At 41.1% G+C, this 6585-nt stretch overlaps 1 long non-coding RNA gene across 1 annotated transcript; it reads right to left on the bottom strand.

Annotated features, from left to right (window-relative positions):
- Positions 1–1852: 1852 nt before the first annotated feature.
- On the bottom strand, positions 1853–5677 carry LOC144407975 (uncharacterized). The gene is made up of 3 exons (XR_013467709.1): positions 5250–5677; positions 3128–3212; positions 1853–2541 (listed from the first exon to the last, which is right to left on the bottom strand). It is a non-coding gene; the product is annotated as an uncharacterized LOC144407975 (long non-coding RNA).
- Positions 5678–6585: the final 908 nt, after the last annotated feature.

Genomic DNA, 6585 nt, shown 5'->3' with positions numbered 1-6585 from the left:
ATGTGTGACTTTGGGGATAACACAGCCAAGACTAATGTTTTGAACAATCTCTTTGAACATACTCCAAACCAATAAATTAGTAAATATGATATGTAAATTAGTCCAGAATATTTGCACATTTGCTGATGTATATATATCTTTCATTGAAGCATGAAGCAAACACCAAAAACAACACAGAACATTGCAGAAACAATTGATATAAATATACATTTTTCAGACAAACCTTGCCAATACCATAGCAGAATAGCCACCAAGCATCCAGCACATGCATCATGAATTATCCATACCTTTTTAAGATTAAAAAATATATATATTAATATATAATATAATATATTATCCTGTTTTATTTGAGGTATGTCCTCCGCCATTGATTGCGCATCAAAAAGAAATCCAACGTCTTCTGTACAGGTCAAGACATTACATTACATGTCATTTAGCTGACGATTTTATCCAAAGCGACTTACAACAAGTGCATTCAACCCTAAGGACACAAACTCAGGAGAACAAGAAAGTGCAATTTCCTCAAATAAGCTAATTTACAACTTGCTGTAGAAAAGAACCATTATAAGTCCAATGTAAGTGCTACAGTTAGTTAGTGTGTTAGTGGAGGTAGAGTCTGAAGAGGTGTGTCTTTAGTCTGAAGATGTGAAGGCTCTCTGTGGTCCTGATGTCTTCAGAGACCTCCTTCCACCATTTAGGAGCAGGACAGCAAAGAGTGGAGATCTAGTCGAGTGTTTTGCTCTCAGTGAGGAGGAACAAGCAGTTTATCACATGCAGAGCGGAGAGTGCGGGTCGGGATGTCGGGTTGGACCAGGTCCTGGATGGAAGCTGGACCCCATCCATTCACAACATGGTACGTGAGCACCAGTGTTTAGAACTGGATGAGCCACTGGTACCAGTGAAGAGAGCAGAGGAGTGAGGGAGAACTTAGGAAGGTTAAAGACCAGTGGAGCTGCTGCATTCTGGATGAGCTGCAAAGGTGGAATGGTGGTAGCAGGAGACCTGCAGGAGAGAGTTACAGTAGTCCAGACGGGAGATGACAAGAGCCTGAATCAGTACCTGCGTTGCCTTCTGAGGTGAGAAGAGAACGTATTCTCCTGATGACAAGCCACTCTGCACTCTCGGGTGGGGGGTCTCTTGAGGGGGGGGTCCTGGCAGGGGTTGCGACAGCAACTCCGGGGGCTTCCCGCTCCCTCCAGCTGGCAACTCCGGCTTCCTTTGTCCCCGAGCCGCCGCCGCCGACTGCGGAGGTGTTCCATGACCCCCCTCCTCCTAATTCTAGGGGAGGCTTTGACATGTAAATGAAAATGCTGTGAGCTATACAAATGCAAATCAGGGTTGTTGAAAGTTGTTTCAACGTCTATTCGTAGACGTTGAAAAGACGTCTATGTTTAGACCACATTTCAACATGATTTTTTATACGGTAATATTTCGTCCTCTCTTGTGTGCTATATCATTATTTTGGAGGTTTAATAAGAAACTACGTCCACATTTGTAAGTTTACCACCGATATTATAAATCACGTTGAAAACGGGTCTATACGTGAACGTCTTTTCAACGTCTACGAATAGACGTTGAAACAACTTTCACTTTTAAACCATTTTGCAACGTGTTTTCAACGTTGGGCCATATACGTCTTTTAAACGTCTTTTCAACGTTGAAATGCTCGCTGGTTGAAATGTGGTCTAAACGTAAACGTCTTTTCAACGTCTATGAATAGACGTTGAAACAACTTTCACTTTTGAACCAATTTGCAACTTCTTTTCAACGTCGGGCCATAGACGTCTTTTAAACGTTGTTTCAACGGATAAATTGCCTGCTGGGATCTTACAAGTTACATACTTAGTCACAGTTGTCATGTTAACAGCCCTTAACAAGGACAAACACATTATTTTATTAATTTGTATTTCTTATAAATATAACACTATACATATAACAACACTTTTCCTAATTAAAAACAATACAAAAATAAAATATATATTTCAGGGAAATAAACTATGGAATTAAAAGTGCAGAAAAAACATGGACAGGTTAGTTTAGAATTTGTGTTTCTAGTCCATTTTTCTGGATTATTGGAACTTAATTTTCAGATTCTGTAACAAGGTGTGGCTGTGAGTCACTTAATTTGGGATAGTATACCTGAAATCAGCTGCGTCTCCCTCATCCTCACTTGAGGATTCTTTGTGTAAAGGGAGTCAGAGTGCACAGAACACCCCTCAATTGCAGATTCCTCTGGTCAACGTGTTTATTCAATTCAAATCATTTTATTTTGCTCAGTTTTGCAATCTGTAAACATGCAACATCCTGTCCCCTAAACCCCAAAATGTAAAAAACCTTCAACCGGGAGAAGCCTGAGGAGAAAACAGCAGAGAAGTAGGTGTGTAGAGTATGAACAACTTAAAAATGTACAGTGCTTTCAAATCCTTTGACAGAAATTATTCTAATATTGAGAGTAGTAAGCCAGGTGTAAGGCAGGACCACTGCAGGCACAACCTCCATCAGATGTAACCTCCGTCAGATGCAACCACCACCCACAGAAACCTGTGAGGAGGGAAAGCACAAAGACTTCAAGGAAAAGGCAAAGTTGGTCATTTGGGTTTATGATGACAGTAATAAACTGATAATAATAACAGCAGCAGGTGTGTTAGGACCCTAATTTATAGATTGTTTACTTATTACATTATCAACAAGATAACAATTCATCTGCAACTTATGGCATTTCTGGAGTAACATGTCCAGGTATATCACACAGTATCATGCTTTAAGCAGCAGTAACTTACAATGTGTTGGCCTCTTGTTTACAGAGCACAACTTGTTGAATTCAGCCCTTCACCCTTGCAATCTGTATTTAGCCACCATTGCTTTAAAAAACGTATTTCAATGTGAAATGCAATAATATTTATGGGTACGCATTAGCAACACCAAACACACGAAAATGTTTGCTTGTTTACTTTTGGTCCAGGTCATCATGCTGCACGCTAGCATGCTCCAAGCTAGCATGATAACTAGCAAACTACCTGCGCTAACGCTAACTAGCTTAACAAAAAGGACCGTCTTTCCTGTATCGAGTCGGCAGCACAAGTAAAACAACCGCTTATGTGTTTCATTCAAACATACACGTACTTACAGAGCAGTGGAGCCGGTAGTCGTGGTCCTATCAGCCCGTTCATGTCGCTCTGCTGCCGTAACTCCCCTCGGAGCTCTGCAGGCGTCTAAGAACACGCAGTCCGTAGTTTCATATTCATGACGTTTTAAGTGAAATATTAAATAGGTTGAAATTACGTCTTCGCGTAGACCAAATTTCGCCGACCAGTTCATTAATTATTATGAAAATCTTAACGTTAATATCGTCTATCGTTCAACCTTACGTTACATCATGACACATTTATCAACAAATTGACGTTTTCTGGCACGTTGACGTTTCATCCCATTTTTAGCTGGTTGAAAAGACGTTGAAATGAGGTCTTAGACGTTCAGACCTCATTTCAACCCGATTTCAACCATATTTCAACGTTGAAATTACGTCTTGTGCTCACTGGGATACGTCATGGTTCGTTTCCGACAATTTGTGGCACAGACAAACGCGACGTGCGCGGGTTGCAAATTGACGGAAACTGTCGGAAATTAGGGAGATTTCCGGGCGTTTACGGGGATAAAAATCTCACTTTTCATGCAGTGTAACTTCACTTCCTGCCTGGTCCTGTCATCCCCTGTGATCGTCGGATTGTTTCCACCTGTGTCCAATCACCTGCACCTCCCTTGTGTATTTAAGCAGTGTGTGTTGTTTGTCACTTGTGGCGTCATTGTCCTTTATCACGGATGTTCCTCGGTCCTGCCTGCCTTTTTGTCCCTCCCTCCCTCCCTCCCTCCCTCCCTCCCTCCCTCGTTCGTTCGTTCGTTCGTTCGTCTTTTACTTTGTGGAGTTTTTGACTATTAAAGTCTTTTTCGTTTGAGTCCTGCCTTCCTACCCAACCCTGACATGGTGTCCATGTTTTATAGGATTTACAGGTCTGTTTGTGATATTTTGAGGCCAAAAACAACAACTAGACATCTCAATGAGGTCAAAATGCTTGTACGGCATACACCAGAGTGGAACTGATTTTGATCAAATAATATAATGATATGAATGTAGATATGACTGGGCCCATGGAGAGGTAGGCACTGCCTCATCAAACCCCCTCGCTCCCCCAAACTAACGCCTCAGTATCCTCATGCTGGGTTTTCTCTGATTACTTTCTTCTCACCTGATTTCAATCTCTAGCCCCTGTTGTTTCCTCTGTCAACCCCACACATGTAACTTGCCCGCTGCCCTATTGCCCTGTTAGATTGTAGTTGTTAATCCATGTGACTACTACTACTTTCTACTTTTTTTTCAAACCAATTAGATACCTCCCCTCTATTCTAGACCAGGGATTCCCAAAGCGGGGTGCGCGAGAGGAAACTTGTAATGGTCTAAAGGAGAAATAATTCATATTAAATATTACTTGTAAAAAATCAATAGGGTTTTTACACAAAATACAGATGTGAATTATAAAACTACCCCTTTCAAGATTTATGAATACAATTCAGCTCCTCCTTTTACGTACACATTATCAGCCGAGCTAATGTAAGCTAACAGGTCAGGTGGACGTCTGAAGTACCAGCCGCGAAAGAGGAGAGAGATGGAGAAATCTGAGGCAATAGAAATGGAGAGTTAAAGTTCATGTCTCTTCAAAAAAGCTTCCTGTTTCTTCATACTGGCTTGCTGTGTGGAACTAAGTACAAATACTGATATGGACATATATTGACTAAATTGAGATGTAACATGCTTGTTGACAATAACATTAGCTCCACAAATCACAGCCGTTGACTTTTTCAAAAGGGCTCTTTGCGGCTCGTCCGGAATTCAAATCCAGGACCTCATGCACCCAGAGCAAGAATTATACCCTTAGACCAACGAGCCAACAAATTGCTTGTTTTGTCTAACTGGCTTGCTTTGTTTGTCTAGTTTTTGAAACAAAGTAGCAATACTAATATGAACATAGATTGACTGTACTGGGAAGTAACATTTTTGTTAACATAATTAGTTCAGTAGTCATAGTGTTAAGCAAAAGGTTAAGGAACCTTTTGATTAAGTTCTCACCAGGACCTACGTATATGTTTGACCTGTAACCCCTCCGTCGGGTGAGCTCGTCCTTACATACCGATTAGGTCCCTAATGCCCTTGGGGGATGACTGGTACCTCTACGTATCACGATAAGGGCACTCACCGGTGTCTGCAGGTTTGGAAGCGGTGTTCTTGTCATTCAGCCCCTGGGAGGAGGCCCCTCACTGGAAAGGAATCCCCCGGAAACAAATGCTCTTTTGTTCCCCAAAAAGGAGAATTTTTATTTATATAAAAAAGCGAAAAGGTTTACAAAAATTGAATAGAAAACAATAAGAGCAGTTATATATTTCAAACCCTAAAGGTTAAAAAGGCAGTGCATCAATAGTTAATGAGCTGGATTCCCCGTCTTCGTGTGTGAGCAAGAAACAAGAAGTAAGCGCGCTCTTTGTGTTAAAACATGTTGCCTTATATACTTTTTTAGCAGAAGAAATGTGCGGCACCGGGGTTTATGCATCGATGGCAGTTTCGGTTCGGAAACTCGATCAAAGTGAGTTTGTGCGTTATTTGCGCTACTAAGCGCTTTTCAAGAAGACATTTTCACACCTCAAAGCAGGTTCCGGAAACGGCTTCGCACTTCAAGGCACTATTTGCGCTACTAAGTGTCTATACAGGAAAACAGCTTCACATATCAAACGGAAACATTCTTTTTATCTTTTTATTTGGTGCAGGACTCTTGGTACACAAAGCAAATCATTATGTTTTTGTAAGCATTTTTGTTACACAGTATCCGGCTATACAACAATAGCCTTTGACATTCTCAAACAAGTTCTTGTGGGCTCGTCCGGGATATGAATCCAGGACCTCTCGCACCCTAAGCGAGAATCAAACCTCTAGACCAACGAGCCGACAAATTGCTTGTTTTTTCTTACCGGATTGTTGTTTTTGAAAAAAAGTAGCAATACTGATATGGACATAGATTGACTAAACACACTCACGTAACACACTTGTAACAACAACATCATTAGCTCCACTAATCACAACCGTTGACTTTTTCAAAAGAACCCTTTGCGACTCGTCTGGCATTTGGACCCAAGACCTCTCGCACCCAAGCGAGAATCATACTCCTAGACCAACTCGCTTGCTTTTTCTTACTGGATTATTGTTTTTGCCTAGTTTCTGAAACAAAGTACCAATACCGAACCTGGGACCTCTCGGTGCAAGAATCACAAGCAAAGATCATACCCCTAGACTAACAAGGCAACAAATTGCCTTTTTTTTCTTTCTTTTTTGCCTAGTTTTTGAAACCGAGGAGCAATACTGATATGGACATAGATTGACTAAATTGGGAAGTAACACACTTGTTAACAATAACATCGTTAGCTCCACTATTCACAGCCGTTGACTTTTTCAAGCCGACAAATTGCCTGTTTTTTCTTACCGGATTGTTGTTTTTGCCTAGTTTTTGAAACAAAGTACCAATACTGATATGGACATAGATT

This window comes from Gasterosteus aculeatus, chromosome 5, assembly GCF_964276395.1.
Source record: "Gasterosteus aculeatus chromosome 5, fGasAcu3.hap1.1, whole genome shotgun sequence".
Taxonomy (NCBI): domain Eukaryota; kingdom Metazoa; phylum Chordata; class Actinopteri; order Perciformes; family Gasterosteidae; genus Gasterosteus; species Gasterosteus aculeatus.
This window is presented reverse-complemented; position numbering and strand designations above follow the sequence as displayed.